The sequence below is a fragment of the Camelina sativa genome, chromosome 5 (assembly GCF_000633955.1).
Source record: "Camelina sativa cultivar DH55 chromosome 5, Cs, whole genome shotgun sequence".
Taxonomy (NCBI): Eukaryota; Viridiplantae; Streptophyta; class Magnoliopsida; order Brassicales; family Brassicaceae; genus Camelina; species Camelina sativa.
Window position 1 is genome coordinate 15,606,941 of NC_025689.1, and position 576 is coordinate 15,607,516.

Genomic DNA, 576 nt, shown 5'->3' on the forward strand with positions numbered 1-576 from the left:
TCTTCTGTTGCTGATCATGTGGTTCATCTTCGTGAGGTTCTTCAAGTATTACGCAAGGAGAAATTATTTGCTGCTAAACATAAGTGTGAGTTTGGAACTTCGGAGGTCTTATTTTTGGGATATGTGGTCTCTAATCATGGGTTAGCAGTTGATCCGGCTAAAGTAGAGGCTGTCCGCTCCTGGCCTATTCCACACACTATCACGGAGGTGCGTAGCTTTCACGGGTTAGCATCTTTTTATCGACGTTTTGTGCATAATTTCAGTACGATCATGGCTCCCATTACTGATTGTATGAAGAAAGTCAAGTTTGAATGGACTCCCGCAGCAACCGAAGCATTCCAGCTGATCAAGACAAAACTCACCTCAGCTCCGATTTTGGTTCTTCCGGATTTTTCATTGACTTTTGAACTTCCTTGTGACGCATCGAAAGTAGGCATTGGTGCAGTTTTAAGCCAGCATGGGAAGCCCATCGCTTATTATAGTGAGAAGTTATCTGGAGCTCGTGTTCGTTATAGTACTTATGATGTTAAGTTTTATGCCATTGTGCAAGCTGTCAAGCATTGGCGTCATTACTTA